Here is a 16,497-nt window from a genome sequence, read left to right on the forward strand (position 1 = left end):
TGGGAACTGGCTTGTACCTTGTTATGGGTGTAGCACAAAGGTAATATTTCACCCATCTTGTGGGGCCAGCCAAGGCAGCCTTCTGCGGTCATACCAGTCTCTCATGGGAAGTTGAAGCCAGGATGCCTGAGCCCTTGAGGCTGAGATATCAGGCGCATCCCTGGAGCGAAGAGGCTCACAGTCTTTTTCACCTCTTACATTACCTCATCTGCATCACTGGTCATAGCTGCTTTGAACAGTGTTTTAATGTATTTGTCTTTTTGGAGAAGCCCTTGCTAGTGCTTTTGGGTGGGAGAGCAAATTTCTAGCACGAATACAGGCTGAGCACCCACCCCTCGTTACTGCACCAGAGGGGCATCATTGCTTACCTTTCAAAATGTAGATGTGAGGGAGAGAAGACAATCAGCATTTGCTGTGGCTGCCCAGGGCACATCTGTGAGGAAAGATGTGTCCAAGCAGGGAGTTTTGTTTCTCTCCTTTGGGTGGTACTCCCTGTTTCAGGAGGCCTGGGAGTCATTTTGCACATACCTTTTGCCTCTAGTAACCGTCGGGGTTTTTTGTTTTGGCGGCCTTCTTAAGGCAGAACTGACTTAGTTCGAGGCTGTTGCCAGGCCTTCTGAAGGGGAATGGGGGTCTGGGGGTTTCCTGTTCCCTCTCGGCGGCTGTTGCTCAACCAAGGGTGCTGCTATCAGCGCTGCGAGTAACTGAACAGGGGCCATTTGAACTTGTCATCCGATACTGTTCCCACTGATGGAACTATTTTCAGTTGTCACAGTTCTAGCCAATGGAAATCTGAACTATTAAAACAAAAATCTGAACTATTAAAACAAAACAAACTAGCAAACAAATTGAATGGGTTGAAATTAAAACAAAAGAGTTGCTGTCTAGACATTAGGAAGAATTTTCTAACAGTTCAAGTGGTTCCTCAGTGGAAGAGGTTTCCTCGGGAGGTGGTGAGCCCTCCTTCCCTGGAGGTTTTTAAGCAGAGGCTAGATGGCCATCTGTCAGCAATGCTGATTCTATAATCCCAGGCAGATCAGGAGAGGGATGTCACTGAGTGTGTGTGGGGTCACTGGGTGTGTGTGGGGGAGGTGGTTGTGAATTTCCTGCATTGTGCAGGGGGTTGGACTTAGATGACCCTGGTGATCCCTGCCAACTCTATGATTCTAAACAAAACTGCAGCATAACTTGGGAGGGGGTGTTGCTGTGAGTCCAGCTCCTTTCTGGGCCAGACCAGTGTTTGGGCACTCGTAGGATGTGGTGTGTGTGGTTCTTTCCCTAGGGTAGGGAAGAGGTTCTGCCTTCAATAGGGCCCCGTTTACAAATCAGGCATTATGTCAGTTGGAAACTTGGCTGCTGGCTGTTTTAAGAACTGTGTTTTGTTCCGGGTTATGGATGTAAAAGGTTTGTTTGAGATTACTGGAATGGCTCAAAATTTACCTAACCCAGAGAAAGCCAAATCTCAGTTAGCTTCATTGTTTGAAAGTGATGCCCACAGCGTTGTGGTGCATTCAGGCATACTAAATCTTTTTATCCTAAAAAAACACTGTGAGTTAGGAAAAATTAAACACCTAAAAAAGGATATTACAGAGCTTGAGAAGGTGCGGAAAAAAGCAACCAAATGATTAGGGGGCTAGAGCCACTGTCCTATGGGGAGCGGTTAAGACGCTTAGGGGTGTTTAGCTTGGAAAGAAGGCGGCTGAGGGGAGACATGATAGAGGTCTATAAAATTATGCAATGTTTGGAGAGAAGGGACAGGGAGAAGTTTTTCTCCCTCTCCCATAATACTAGAACACGGGGTCATCTGCTAAAGCTGGAGGGTGAGAGATTCAAAACAGATAAAAGGAAGTATTTTTTCACACAACACATAGTTAAATTGTGGAACTCCCTGCCCCAGGATGTGGTGATGGCTGCCAGCTTGGAGGGCTTTAAGAGGGGAGTGGACATATTCATGGAGGAGAGGGGTATTCATGGCTGTTAGTTAGAATGGATATTAGTCATGCTGCATACCTATTCTCTCTAGTATCAGAGGAGCATGCCTATTATTTTGGGTGCTTTGGAACACAGGCAGGATGGTGCTGCTGCACTCCTCTTTTTAGTGGCTTCCTAGAGGCACCTGTTGGCTACTGTGTGAACAGACTGCTGGATTTGATGGGCCTTGGTCTGATCCAGCAGGGCCTTCCTTATGTTCTTATCTGAAGAAGTGAGCTGTGGCTCACGAAAGCTCATACCCTACCAGAAAATATTTTTGTTAGTCTTTAAGGTGCTACTGGACTCTTGCCCTTTTTGACTTATGTTCTTATGAATCCCGAGGAGGCACACTCCAACCCTCTGAGCTATCTGGGGAAGTGAGCGGTGGCTCACGGAAGCTCCTACCCTGCCAGAAATTCTGTTAGTCTTTCAGGTGCCCCTGGACTCTGGCTCTTTCCTGCCTCTGAGCTGTTGTCTGGCTGGCCTTGGCCAAGCTGGGTGCAGAGTCTTGGTGGCTGTTATGTCAGATCTCCAAAATGGCAGGGCTTACTTTAGAAGAATCTCTTTTTGTAAAAGGTCTTTTTAAAAACAGAAACCAAATGAATTTTAGTGTTAACAAGAGAAGTTACCGTGGAGGAATTTAAGAATGGGAAAACGTGAAGCTTCCGAAAAGCATACCGACTGTTAAGGAGGTGGCCCAGAGTGGGGGGGGGGGGGCTTTTGTGCTCTGTGGGGGGACAGAAGTGGTTTTGCTGATTGCTCTTTTGGGACTTGGTTTTCTCCTCCAAAAGGACTTTTGCCAACTACTTTTGAGGAGGGGCAAGAAAATGTCAAACAGTGGCATTACGCCCCCCCCACCCCCCAGCACTTCCTGACTTTTCAAAAACCAGCAAAGGGGTTCCTCCCTTGAACACTCTGTGCCAATTTAGCATTTTGAAGCCATTTATTGGTCCACTCTCTAAACGTGTAGTGCTTTTCCTCTTGCAAGTTAGGTAAAGTACATAAGTTTCAGAAAATGAAGGATTACCCCGCTCCTCTGGGGAAAGGGGAACACTGTTTCACAACAGCCTGTGGGGTGAACGGTGGGCAGTTTCCTACCACAGCTGCATTAAGACATCTGAGAAGGATTGCTTTCCTGGGCCTTCCACAATGCAGCTGAGCGGTCTCTGTCCCTGGGGTGGGGATGTCTGTTAGGTTGTGGGCACACCCACACAGATATCGTTGCCGTGAGCCGCGTTGGTTCAAAGGGAAATCTAAAAACAAATACCTCTTCTTAGGACTAATCAGAATGATACAAAAGTGTGCGAGCTTCCAAGTTCTCAAGGACTCTTCATCTGGCTGGATGTCAAGAAAACAAAACGAGGGAAGTGGGGGGAGCTCCCTGAGGTTTGGATGACTCGTGGCCCCCCTGTGCCTCATGGGAGGTCCTGCCCTGCCAGTCTCAGTAGCCCAGAAGGATGGCAGAGAAGGCCGCCATGGCAGGGTTGGTGTGTCTGCAGCCCTGCAGGTCTGCTGATCTGGAACAGCCACAAATATCTTCATGAGTTTCACCGCTCCCACTCTGCTCAGCGGGGGCGACGGAGGGTGGATTGAGAGTTGAGGGGGTCTTGATTGGCAGGGAGTGACGTAACCGAGCGTGAAGAAGGCCAGTTCTGCCGCTGCTCCTTGCTGTTTCTCATTTTTTCTTCCTTGCAGCTGTTTGCGCTAATTTAACGTGGACGGGAAGGCAGCATCCTCCAGCAGACATGGAGCAAGCTGTGGCAATGAGGGGCTTCCTCTGTGACAAGGTCATCCCGTTCGGTCAGGTGTGTCTGGGGGAGCCGAACCTGAGGCCCTGCTCAGAACCGAGGGGTGCCTTGCGGGGCAAAGAGCCACTCCCAGACTGGGCTTCTTTCCTAATGGTGGTGGGCTCGCAGGAGCTGGAGGCTCCACGGCCTGTGAAGTAACAGCTTTAAAGCTTAGCAGTAATAAAGTACAGCCAGAAGTGATAAAAGAGCCAGAGCCTTAAAGAACAAGCTGAAAGACCTGGTGGGAAATAGAACAAGCTCAGCTCAGGGCCTCCGGAGCCGGCATGGTCGGTGCTCGTGGCCTCCTTCCGTCACTGTCCGTGTCTTTGACACGGAGGGCAGCTGGGGGCCAGAATTCCAAGTTCAGAAGGTCATGCCCTCTCTTTCCCCCTCCACCTCCCAGTTGTAGCTATTGGAGGGGGAGATGGGCCACTTCTCAGTACTTGAGGATTTAAAACTCAGCCCAGTGGTTTTAAGTGGCTTGGGCCCTGACCTTTGCTTCCATTTCCAAAGAGGCCAGCCCTCCGGTGCGGGGCACTTGCCGCTCGTTGCAAGACGGGGCTTGTGTGAGTTGAAAGTGGGTTGTGCAGGAAGAATGCTTTCCACTTCTGAGCTCCACCTCTGGAAATGGAAGAAAGAGTTCCTGTCCAAGCCAGTACTGTTAAAAAACTGATTTAGGCCTTCCATATCTAAAGGGGCAATGTAGAAGGATCTCAGGTAGCAGCGCTATCAAAAATCTCTGCCTCGGGGAGTTGCCAACAGTTGGAAAGACTGTGCTGGATGAACCTGTGACCTGCTGTGGTAGGAAGCCGCTCCAAGCGCTGCCAGATTGTTCGAGTGAGTCAAGGACGAGTCCCCTCTAAACAAAAACCGGGGCAGAAGACGGCGAGGCACCGTTTTGGTTTTGTTACAGTTGTGCTGAATGCTTGTGCTTGGCTCTGAAAAGCTGCTCACCTCCCCTGTTGCCGCCCGGCACGCAGCCACGCGCAAGGGGTGGGGTGGGGGGAACACTGCATCTCTTCAAGAGTGTTGGCAAGAGGACGGCCTTTGCAGCACTGAGGCAGACAGGAGCCTCCCCTTATTCTGGAGCTCCCAGTGCTTCAGCCTGTAGTGGTGGGATGGCTGCCGGGGGGGATGTAAATGATGAAAGCCATTTGGAAGTAATTTAATTTTACACAGGCAGTGTTTCTGTTCAGGCACCTGTCAGCCACTGACACTCCATGGAGAATGGCTGTCCTTGGAACCAGCCTCTGATGTAGCATTTGGTTCGATGCGTTTGGCAATCGATATCTCTCCACAGAACACGGAGTCCAGGGAGAAAGTGAGCAATATTCCATTAAAGGCAGAACGAGGCACCAAGACCCTCTACTCCGGGCAGGGTGTAAACCAGAGTGCCGCTTGCCTCCGTGCCGCTTGGTGAGACCAGGTGGGTTGAAGCCGGTCTTTCAATACAGCTGTTTGGTTATAAGTAGCCTGCACATGTTTTATTCATGATACCAACACTGGAAAAAGCTGTATCTGATAAATATACATATAATCTCTGACATTACTGCAGATTTGTAATCGGAAGTATATATTAAAACTACTTTCAGCGCTGGAGCTTATTTCCCAATTGTAGAAGAGACTAGGAAAAGCCGTCCACCATCTGTCAGTTCTGAAAGTGATTTGCTCTTTTGAAGGGGTGGCAGCATGCCCACGGTGGTGTCACGGCTTGTGGCGTTAAGGGGTCTACACTCCTAGAATGTACCATTTACTAAGAAATGGAGTTATCTATTCAGCGAGACCTCACAGCCAGAAGTCAATGATAATTCCTACAAGGACTGTAGGCTTTCTATTGAGAAGTGCCAGAAAATTTATGAACAAGGGACTTCCTTTAAATAACATTTATTTCACATAAAATATATATGCATGTGAATACATATTCTCAAAACATGTCATAAAGTACAAACATTATGATTCTTTAACATGTTCAGTTATGTTAACATATGCAAGCAGTTTCATACAATCTTTATAAGCAATTTCTCTATGTAAGGTTTTCTAACCTTAAACCTTTAATACATTTCTCTTTATGAGATTCTAACTAGTATCTCTAGATTCTTTCAGAATACTACAGTTACAGAATCTTGTAAAAACCTGATTAGTTTCACAGAGAGAAGATATGGTTAAATATAATGGGAAAAAGATTTGTTATAGCAAAAAGCTTCTTTATCCAAAGTACCTGAAATATAATCTATAAGTTATAGTAAATTAAGTACAACCTTATATTATTTCTAAAACCTCTCCAGCTCATATGCATAGCTGATATTTAAGATATTGCAAACCTTTTCTGTAAGGACATAGACTTTTCCCATGCTTCTATGTCTTTACCATATCTTTGATTCTCTGGTTCTTAGTTTATTTAAGAATTATAGTCCAAAGCTCATTGAGTATTTCATGCCAGTTCAGGTTCATTGAAATACTGTTCTGAAGTCTGTTTATCAGGGAAAGCTGAAATTAGAGCTATTTGAGCTATAGTCAATTATTACAGCTATGTGTAGTATCTTTACCCAATGCAGTATGCAGAGGATAAGATACTATGATCTTTTATATTTAAACCATTCTATGTTTATAGATGTCTGATCACTTTTAAGATCAGGAATGCTTCATACATGCTGATGGTATGTGTATCTCTTAACAGTCAGCAATGCAGAGCTTATATATTATTTATTATGTGCAAGCTTAAGGCTGTATTAGTGTTTATATGGAAGACTCAGCTATTCTCTAGCTTGTCAATTTCAGTGAATATGTTTCCTGAACTAAGAGTCTCCATGAATAGGCTTAATAGATTTTGTATATGTTTTATGTAAGCATTTCATATGTGCCTTAAGCTTCATTACAGAGAAAAGAGATTCTCCTTTTCTCCCAGGAACATCTCTTGCCTCTTATTCTGAGTACAGAAGCCTCCCCTATTATGTTGGGGGAGCCTCTGACTCCTTTCTTCCCTGTTTCTGGTTCTAAGAACTGTATGGACCAGTTCTGTAGTTTGGGTTTCACAACTTCCATGTTGTGAAATGGTATAGTTTCATATCACGCAAGACATGAAATGATAGAATATAATGGAAATGAGTTATGGCCAGACAGACTTGCTGCCCTCTCTGTAACTCACTTCATGTGTCTCACGCAAGAGACAAGTATAGGGAGTGAGGTCGGTCAGCGTCAGCCAACTTCCATCAACTCTCTGCTTTCCTAGTTTAACATCTTAGGAGGATGTCCAGGAGATCTAGCAGCCAGACAGCATTCAGCTGTCCTCTACCAGTCCTCCCCCCTTTTGGCCGTTTGAGGCTTTCTTATATCCTCTCAGATCAGTGGTTATCTGAGCTGAGTCAGGAATCTTCAGGCCTCTGTCATGGATCCAAATCAGGATCCATGGCAGTATCATTTTCACTCATCTATGGGGAAAATATTAAGTCACCAGGTTTACAAGTGCAAAATCCCCAGTACAAGGTTTATTGTACTGCTGCACTGTCTTATCGGACAGCGGCATAATTCCGTCCGACAGTGGCATAATTCCGTCCTTTACACTGTATCTTAGAGCAGAGACGAAAAAACCCCAAAACAGAGATGACCTTCCATTCTATGCCTGGAAAAGCACCTCAGATAAGCAAATGCCGACTTTTCAGACTTAACTATCAAGCAGGCAGCATGAAGTGCCTTTAACCTTGTAGCCGTGTAGTTATTTCAAAACAGCTATAAGTGGCATGACGTTTACCCCACATTACTGCATTAGGTCTTAAGGAATGCTTTTTATTATTTAGATCCAGAGGAAAACCATATGCTCAAGCCAATTATTGCCACGGGCTGCGACAGTGGCGAACTGCAAATCAGCCTCTGGACCGCGAGCCTTGGGCCCCTCCTAGGAACGGCCTCCTGGCTCCTGGCATTCGACACTGCGTCGCGGGGAAGAAACGTCGTCTTCAAGAAGTGCCCCTTCACCACCTGTGCATGGCCTTATTGACAACGGGCAGACAGGAGAGATCGTTGTTTATGATTGTGCAGGGCAAATTATTAATGGAGTTCAGCTTAGCTGCCTGAAATTAAAGGCAGCTGGAAGTGAAAATCCTCAAAACTCTCTGATGTTAATGGTGTGGCCACTGGGATTGTGCTATTGCAGCTGCATTTAGGGGAAAATGCCACATGCTTTGAGGGCCAAATGATGCCAGTTGTGGTAGTTCGGCATTGCATGTAGCTTGGCCCTTAGCTGATGAATTGACATCCTAGCAATACTGAATTCAGTATTAAAATATAAAACAAGGAAATGGAAGAACAAGCCACATCCCTGTCTGTTTACCTCTCTGAGCAAAGCCAGTTTCACTTAATACTTGTGTGTCTATGAAATGTTCAACCCCGTCCGGTGTGTCTGATGCAGAGCGGTCCTGAGCAGTGTTACCCCTTCTAAACCCTTTAACTTCAGGAGATTTAGATGGGTACAGCTCTTTTTTGGACCACGCTGCAGGGGGCGGGGGGTGAGGCCCTTGCGTTCTACAAGGGGACATCCTCAGCCTTGGCTTCTTTCCTCTTTAAGTTCTAATGTGAGCGCTCCAGCACGAGTTGTGTTTCTTCACCAGAACAAAGGAGGCTTTTCTGACATAAGCAGCTAGGAAAGGAGGGAATTGTTGCCCAGCGAGGTGAAGCCTGCGGCTGCCAGGAAGCGGGGTCCGGGGTCCTCTGCACGCGGGAGCCCTGCCGGTCTCCACTCCCCCAAGGTGACCTTTAAGGTGGCAAAGCTGGCCCATCCCCCCATTAGCCAAACGACTAGACGAGGGCAGGGGTGGTCCAACCACCCACGTGCTCTGTGGGATGCTTCAAACACTGCCTGGAGGGATAATAGGAGCCATTCGCGTTGGAATGATTTTGGCCGGCATTTAGACTTGGAGACGTGATATTGCCAGGCCTGGCGGAAGGGGCTGTTCGGCTCTCCTCAAGAGTCCCTTTAAAAACAAAAACGCCCCCCCCCATTTTTCATTTTCAGCACAATAATGAACATATTTAAGCCTAAAACCCCCGCCCCGACCTTTTCGAAAACGATCCGGAACCCTCCCGGCGTGCAAACTGAACCCCGCGATGCCGAGCAGAGTTCCGGGGCCCCCTGGAGACGGTGCCCAAGTTGGCCGCTGTCCTTTTCCGCCGGCCTCGGGCGGATGCCAGCCGGCGCCGCCCCCTCCCCTCGCCCTGCGGGGCCGGCCTCCAGCCCCCGGCCGGAAGCGCCAGGCGGGGCGATGGGGCCCCAAGCTGGCCGGGCGGGCGGAGGGGGATTAAGCGCGCCTGGAAGCCGCCGCCCCGCCCGGGCTGGCCCGTCCTCCGCGTAGGGAAGCGCGCCCACCTGCCCGCCAGCAGCCGCGCCTCGCCTCCGTCCGTCGCTGCGGTCAAGGCCGGCAGCCGGTCAGCGCGGGCTGGGGCGGCGCTGCGGCCCGGGGACGGCGGGAAGGGAAGGCGCGGCGGAGCTTGCCTGAGGCCGCCCCCCGCGGCCCCTGCCCGGCCTGATGCGGCGGCGGGCGGCGGGGCGGGGGCCCCGGGGGGGGTCCCGCCGGGCGCGGGCGGGGCTGGCGGTGGGGCTGGCGCTGCTGGCGCTGCTCTCGTCGGCCACGGCCTTCGGCACGACGCACTGGTGCGAGGGCACGCAGCGGGTGCCCAAGCCCACCTGCGGCCCGCTCCGCCGCACCAACTGCCTGCACGACGCCGCCGACGCCAACCGCACCGCCGCCCCGGTGCACTACAGCTGGGAGACGGGCGACGACCGCTTCCTCTTCAGGGCCTTCCACGCCGGCATCTGGTACTCGTGCGAGGAGGACCTCAACACGCCCGGTGAGCGGCGGCGGCGGCCGGGGAGCTCCGCAGCCCCCGGGGCGGCCCTGCGGCGCATCCAGCGCAGGCGGCTTTCCTTTGGCAGCCCCCCCCCCACCCCGCGCCTTTGCGCTCCCTTCGGGAACATCTGGGGGGGGGGTTGGGATGTTGGCCTGCTCTGACTGTCGTCTTCGGCGCTGTCTGCACTCCTGCGGTGCTGGGGGGGGGGGGCGTCTGCCTGGGACGGGGGCCCTTCAGGGGCCGGAGTGGCTCCCTGGCCTCGTCATCCGCTGGGGAGAAGGCAGGCCCCCCCGGCCCTCGGCCCGGGCGCCTGGTGCTGGGTGGACGCGCAGCTGCCGCGCCACCCGGGGCGGTTCTTGGGGCACGCCCACGGGCCTCCTCCCACCCCCCGCGTTTGGGCGGGCAGCCTGCCCAGGAGGAGGGGTCCCCCCCTCTCCTGGGCATCTGCCGGTGCCCGGAGACGAAGAGGCAGCCCCGGCAAGCAAGCGGAGGCCAGCCTGCCTGCCTGCCCCGGCGCCTCGGCCCGGCGGCCATCCCTGCGGTTGTGCAGCTCTTGCAGCCGGCGAGGGCTGCCGGGTGCTGCGGTTGCGCCCCGGAGAGGATGAAGGAACCGCTGGACGGGAGCCGGCGGAGCGGCCCGACGTTGGTTTCCAAGCCCCACCCAGGCCATGGGGACCGGCAAAGGGCGGCGCGGCGCGGCAGGCAGCCCGCATCTAACGCCAAGCCCGCAGCCAACTCTCAAAGGCTTAGCGGCAGGTCAGCTAGACAATCTGCTCCGCAAGAGCAGGCATTCAACCCCAAGCAGCAAATGGTCCCTGCGCGTGTGCGCACGGGGGTCTTTGCAGTCGTCCCAGAGGGCAGTTGGTGCTCGACTGGTGTGGCTGCCCTTCAAAAACATCGTCTGGCCATGGGTGTTCTGGCATCCCTGGTTAAGCTCTGGAAAAGCCACTGCAAATAAAGCAGGTGGAGAAAGAAGAGCCCCCCCCCCCGACCTTGGGTCTTCTCTCCCCCTCATCCTCTCAGCAACCCTGTGAGGTCGTTCACCTTGGGGACTGGCCCAGGGAGCATCACAGCTGAATGAAAAGCTGCACCTCAGAGGTTGAGCCACAATAATTTAAAATAATATTACAAGTATATATTTGTCATTAATTGCAGTTGTGCTTTAAAAGAGTTCAAAGCATAAACCTCAAAAGGTAAACTTCATATACGTGAGGAATCATGTCAAACTGCTAGATTCTTTAGCTAAACAGCTAAAGAAAAAGAAAGGAAGGAAAAAGGGAGTTGGGGTGGAAGGAAGCTGGGAGCCAGCGTGGTGTCGTGGTTAAGAGCGGTGGACTCTGATCTGGAGAACCGGGTTTGATTCCCCACTCGTCCACATGAAGTCTGTCGTAGGGAGGGGAAGGGAAGGTGCTTGTAAGCCGGTTTGATTCTCCCTTAAGAGAAAGTCAGCATGTAAAAACCAATTCCTCCTCCTCTTCTTCTAAATTGGTTGCGCCAATCAAACTACCAAGACCCTGTGTGTTTTGGCCCACGGGGGCCCACTTCAGTAGCTGCACACATCCACAAGCAATAAATAACACCATTTTTGTAACAGTCAATGCAGGTTACATTTGAAACCTAGGGACAGAAAAATAATATAAAATCTATTTTAGTATTAGGTTTTTAACAAATTGGAAAATTTGTTGTACCCCCAAAAATGTATTTTTAACGGAAGCCCCTGGTCACCGGCCACACTGCCCCCATGCTGAGTCTTGGACCGTCCAGGAAAAAGCCCCCGGCCATCGCCAACGGCCATCACCAGCCAGCCTGGCAGGGCACAAAGTTCTTCTATGGGCTGGGAAAGGGTGGGGTTGGGGGGACTAGCAGCAAAACTCTCCCTGGAGGCGTGGGGCTCCCCCCACCCAGCCCCTGCTTGCTTTTGGTGTTAATCCAGACCTCAGCCAAGCCTTTCAGTAATCGGTGTACAGCTTTGGTTGCAACATCTAGAGAGCTGCTCTGCCAGTTGCCGGGGGAACGTGGAGGGGCTTCTCTACGCCCCCAAGCAGAGTGGGCTGCTACCACGGAGAATTCCTCCGGGGGGGTTGGGCTTCTGAAATGAAAATACTGGACCCTGGAGATCCAAGAGAGATTTGGGTGCTGGGTTGCTCTTTCAAAACGGCTTCCATCCTCTGCTTTGTGGGTTTGTTGCTTTGTCTCATGTCTCCCCCCCCATGTGCAATTGGGGGGGGCCCTCCCTTGTTGAGAGGAGTGTTTCAGGGGTGCCGAGACAGCAGACCTGAACATGCCCTGGGTTGGATTTCTGGGCGGTTGTGGTGAGCAGCACAGCACGGCGGAGTCACAGGGCCCCCTCTCCTCTGCCTCCCCCCCTTTGCAGTGCCCTCCCAGGGGCAAAGGATGTTTCTGGGAACCCACATGGAAGGCCACGGATGTGCCCCTCCCCACCCCACCCCAGGGTGGGAACTGCTGGCAGGGCCAGGAACGGGCGAATTGGCTGGCGGACGGAACGAGGGCGGCCAGAAGGGGGCAGCCTTTCCTCCTCCCGTTGGGCTGGGGGGTGAGGGTGAGGGGCAGTGGGGTGGGGAACGCTTTGGCGAACTCTGTAAATTGGGGCCCTGATGCCCTGGGGGGGTCGGGGTGAGGAGGAGGAGGCCAGCGAGGCTGAGCAGTGCTCTCTTCTTTCCTAGGTGAAAAATGCCGCAGTTTCATTGACCTGGCTCCGGCTTCTGAGAGAGGTAAGGGGGGTGGGGGGCACGTGTGCCATGGATCTGTGCTTCAGAAGCCCAAGGAAGTCCGCCACGCTCTGGCTGGGGAGGCCTTTGGGTGCCCATCTCTGTACGGGAGTCAGCTGGAGACGGCACCCCCTTCCGTCACGAATCAGAGGGGGGAAGGCTGGGAGTTTGTGGGGGGCCCTTTAGAGTGGCCTTTTCTTGTGGGGGGGGGGAGCACATCCACAGCTGATTTAAGTGTGCTGAGAAAGAGCAAAAGCCACTTCCCCAGTTGCCTTCTGCCCCTGTGCGCGGTCAGGCTGGGTGATGAATATGTGGGAGCCCTTCAGGAATGGCCAGATAGCTCTGGCCAGATGAGGGCCCTGCGGTGTAGGCCTTTGCATCTTTCCTGGGCTGTCCCAGTGGCAGCCGCCCCAAGCAATCTCAGCAGCCCCCCTGGCTTGTTCCGGGCTTCAGGGCCCAGCTCCCCTGTGTTCGGCCCTTGGTCACGGGCTTTGGGTCCCTACCATGCTCAGTGGCTCTGTGCTGATCTGTGCGTCCCCTCTCCAGGGCCCCCCTGCCTGGGTCTTTCTGCCCTGCTCCTCCCCCTTCTGTGGGAGTTTTTAGCTGGCCCTTTCTCAGATTACGCTGTGGGTTCGTGGAGTTGGGGGCAAGAACCAGGACAGCTGTGGATGGCAGAGTTGGCAGACGTGCATTGAATGCACGGGGTCTGGTTTTGTGGGCTGAGCAAGACTGATAGAAAGCTTTGTGGGAGGGAGGGTGTAAAATAATGAAAGTATAGGTTCTCTGCTCCAAACCTGTGTGTGTCTCTGCATCGTGCATAAGGTCCAGTGTGATGGGGTAGCTAAAATGGCAAATGCAGTCTTGGGCTGCATCAACAGAAGTACAGTGTCCAGATCACCTGAAGTGATGGTATTGCTTTACTCTGGTTAGACCTCACCTGGAGTACTGTGTTCAGTTTTGGGCACCACAGTTTAAGAAGGATGTAGACTAGCCAGAAAGTGTCCAGAGGAGGGCAACAAAGATGGTGAGGGGTCTGGAGACAAAGTCCTATGAGGAAAGGTTGAAGGAGCTGAGTATGTTTAGCCCAGAGAGGAGAAGACTGAGAGGGGATACAATAACCATCTTCAAATATTTGAGGGGCTGTCATATTGAGAATGGTGCCGAGTTGTTTTCTGGGGGCCCAGAAGGGCGGACCAGAATCAGTAGGTTGAAATTAAATCAAATGAGTTTCTGGCTAAACACTGGGAAGAATTTTCTAACAGTCAGAGCGGTTCCTCATTAAAACAGGCTTCCTCGGGAGGTGGTGGGCTCTCCTTCCCTGGAGGTTTTTAACCATCTGGCCATCGGTCAGCAATGCTGATTCTGTGACCTTAAGCAGAGCATGAGAGGGAGGGCACCTTGGCCATCTTCTGGGCATGGAGTAGGGGTCACTGGGGGTGTGGGGAGGGGGAGGTAGTTGTGAATGTCCTGCATTGTGCAGGGGGCTGGACTAGATGACCCTGGTGGTCCCTTCCCACTCTATGAATTGGTGTGAATCCTGCCTCCTCCTCAGCTGGGAAACCCACCAGATAGGATGCTCAGCAGCTCTGGCTGCCAGGGGCCCCATGGCACGGGGTGGGTGGGGCTCGTCCCAAATGTGACCCAGCAGCTCCCAGAGGGCTTGAGAGGTGGGGGGTGGAAGGGGCCGGCTCTGGGTGCCAACGGGGCCTCTCACCCTCGCAGGGGTGCTGTGGCTGTCGGTGGCGTCTGAAGTGCTCTACATCGCGCTGCTGGTGGTGGGGTTCAGCCTCATGTGCCTCGAACTGGCCCGCTCCAACAACCTGATCGACGGGCTGAAGCTCAATGCTTTTGCGGCTGTCTTCACGGTGTTGTCAGGTAAGGGCTGTTGATGACCGGGGGCGAGGGGTGTGGCGGCCGGCCAGACAGAGGGGATGAGAAAGGAACTGTACAGCGTTTCTGTCAGTGAAGGCCTGGAGAACATCTGGGGAGGGCATCTGATTGGCGTGCAGAAGCTGCCGGGTCGGATCCTCGGTATCTCCAATGGAAAGGGTCAGGGATGGAAAAGAACTTGTGGGGACCTTGATGGACCGAAGGCTGCCTCCTACTGAATCAGACCATCAAGGTCAATCAAAGTCAGCACTGTCTACTCAGACCGGCAGCGGCTCTCCAGGGTCTCAGGCAGAAAAGGGTCTTTCACGTCACCGACTTGCCTGGTTCCTTTAACTGGAGATGCCGCGAGGGATTGAACCCAGGACCTTCTGCATGCCAAGCAGATGCTCTGCCACTGAGCCACTGACCCTCTTTCTCGCGAGGAGTTCTGTCCGGTGCCTGCCGCTCATTCCAGCGCCCCCACAGCTGCTGCCAGTCCGAGCAGCCAAGACGGGCTTTGCTGGGGCAGTGGCTGGATTCCCTCGAAGGCAGCTCTGATGGGGGGGGGGTGTTGGCTGTCTCACGTGGCCCCCCTGTCTTTTGCAGGGCTCTTGGGCATGGTGGCTCACATGATGTACACGCAGGTGTTCCAGGTGACGGTCAGCCTTGGGCCGGAGGACTGGCGGCCGCACTCGTGGGACTACGGCTGGTCCTTCTGGTGAGCCGGACTTGACTTTGATGCTCAGAAAAGCACCAGTGTTTGAAAGTGGTGGACTCATTCAACAGATAAAGCTCAGTTTAATAAGCTAGCCCCCCCCCCAATTTTATTTGAGGCACAAAGTCTGTCTGGGTGAGCTCCTGGTTGGAGGGGGAGGGTTGAATGGCTTTCCACGGGGTTTAGGGAAACTGGGAGCAGCTTTTCCAGGGGCACGCCAAATTGGTGTGGGGTGAGCTGCAGGGGGGAAGCGATTGTGGGTCTTCTGTCAGGGGGGAGGTGGGGGTGCGCCTCTGTGCCCGGAGTGTCTCTTTGGCTGGGGCTTCCAGCCGTGGGGGGGGGGTACGTGCCACTCTCGATGCCCGCCCAGTCCCTCATGTCATAGCCGGGGGGGGGGCTGGCTGAATGGCTGCCGTGTCTCCCCGCAGCCTGGCCTGGGGCTCCTTCACGTGCTGCATGGCCGCCTCGGTCACCACCTTGAACTCCTACACCAAGACGGTCATCGAGTTCCGGCACAAGCGCCGAGTCTTTGAGCAGGGCCCCCCGGAGGACCCTGCCTGCTCGTCAGACCCGGAGCCCGTCAAGTATTTCCACGAGAGGTCGGTGTGCGCAGGGCGTTGAAGGGATGTGGGGCGGGTGCCGGGGCTGGGAAGGGCTTGGCAGGCCTTCCCTGGGCAGGGCGGGATGGGCTTTGGTGACGGGGCTGTGGCCGCTGCTCCTAGGTGCTGCTCCCTGTAGCAACTGCTGGGGACTCCCTGTTGCCCCGGCTTTTTGGCAGACTCAAACATCAACCCCCCCCCACCCCCCGGGTCAAGTTCGGAGGCTAAAAGTGTAGTAGGTCTGTGGGGGGGGAGCTGCACCCATCTCTCATGGGAGACTGATGGGGGGGTGAGAGCTCCAGCCCCGGCCGGAGAGACCCTCGTGCCCTCTTCCTCCCCCCGAACAATGAAGGGAGAAGGGAAGGGGGGCGGACCCTGTCGGGGGTGCCCGTGGCGGGTTGATTGGAGGCTTCCTAAGCAGGTGTAGCTGGGAGTTTTGGCCGTAGGCCTGGCTTGGAGGCCAATCCCTGAAACCGGATGGAATGACCTGGAGAGCAATTCTTGTGCAGCCTCTCCCAGTTGCTTCAGAACAATCTTCTCCACAGCTTCGGCCTCCTCGTTGGGGGAAAATCTCATGTACTGAAGCAGCAGCTTAGAAGAAAAATAAAGGCTAGCAGGCCATGCTGAACCGTGAGCCAGAAGGCACCACGCGGCACGGGTGACGTCCCTGCTCCACTTAGAATCATAGAGTTGAAAGGGATCACCAGGGTTATCTAGTCCCACCCCCTGCACAATGCAGGACATTCACAACAACCAACCCCCCACGCCCCCAGTGACCCCTACTCCATGCCCAGAAGACGGCCAAGGTGCCCTCCCTCTCATGTTGAGGAGAAAGTGGCACAGCCCGGGCAGCACTTTTTGGCAGGAACGGAAGACGTCATGCTACTGTTCTGTTCTTTGGGCTGTGGATGGGATGCCGGCGTAGCCCCCGGGGTGTTCTGGCAGGGCAGATGCCTCTCCCTGTCTTCCGTGTGGCCTCCTGAGAA

This window comes from Euleptes europaea, chromosome 21 (assembly GCF_029931775.1).
Source record: "Euleptes europaea isolate rEulEur1 chromosome 21, rEulEur1.hap1, whole genome shotgun sequence".
Taxonomy (NCBI): domain Eukaryota; kingdom Metazoa; phylum Chordata; class Lepidosauria; order Squamata; family Sphaerodactylidae; genus Euleptes; species Euleptes europaea.